Raw genomic sequence first — 481 nt, 5'->3', positions numbered from 1 at the left:
TTCATTCAAACATCACGATAACAAAGTTATAACCCTCCACCAACTTGAAAAGATACAATGGTGAGGTTCGAAATTCGCATGTAATTAAATTACAAAAAAACAATACCAGAATTACCAGGGTAAATAAATCTTCAACACATCCTGACAGAGCTTTGCCTCACCCTCGAACAATTATATGGCTGCAGAGCTCCTCCTTCCCTCGAACTGATGGTGTGAGAGGATATAGTGATATCCCACCAGCTTTTCTTCCTTAATTGGTTCAGTTGTACAAAATCCAAATCTTTAGTACCCATCTCCAGCAATGATTGGCTGTTGACACCGCATACCATATCAATTTAATGTTTCATTTGATGATGAAAGTTACCATGAAACTAGTAAAGCCAACAGAAAACAAAACCAATTATCTTCAGTATATCACATGAGTTCCATTTCTTGAAAACTAAATTTTCATTGCAAGACTGGTAACAACCTGAAGTTTCAA

At 36.4% G+C, this 481-nt stretch overlaps 1 long non-coding RNA gene across 1 annotated transcript in view; it reads right to left on the bottom strand.

Moving 5' to 3' along the window:
• Positions 1-136, bottom strand: part of LOC110011386 — a 1,891-nt gene extending 1,755 nt beyond the window's left edge. The window contains exon 1 of the long non-coding RNA XR_002286397.1: positions 116-136. This is a non-coding gene — a long non-coding RNA (uncharacterized LOC110011386). The remainder of the gene's footprint in view (positions 1-115) is intronic.
• Between the last annotated feature and the right edge of the window lie 345 nt (positions 137-481).

The sequence above is a fragment of the Sesamum indicum genome, unplaced genomic scaffold, assembly GCF_000512975.1.
Source record: "Sesamum indicum cultivar Zhongzhi No. 13 unplaced genomic scaffold, S_indicum_v1.0 scaffold00214, whole genome shotgun sequence".
Classification (NCBI taxonomy): domain Eukaryota; kingdom Viridiplantae; phylum Streptophyta; class Magnoliopsida; order Lamiales; family Pedaliaceae; genus Sesamum; species Sesamum indicum.
The sequence above is the reverse complement of the archived record's forward strand: the minus strand, read 5'-3'. Positions and strand labels throughout refer to the sequence as shown.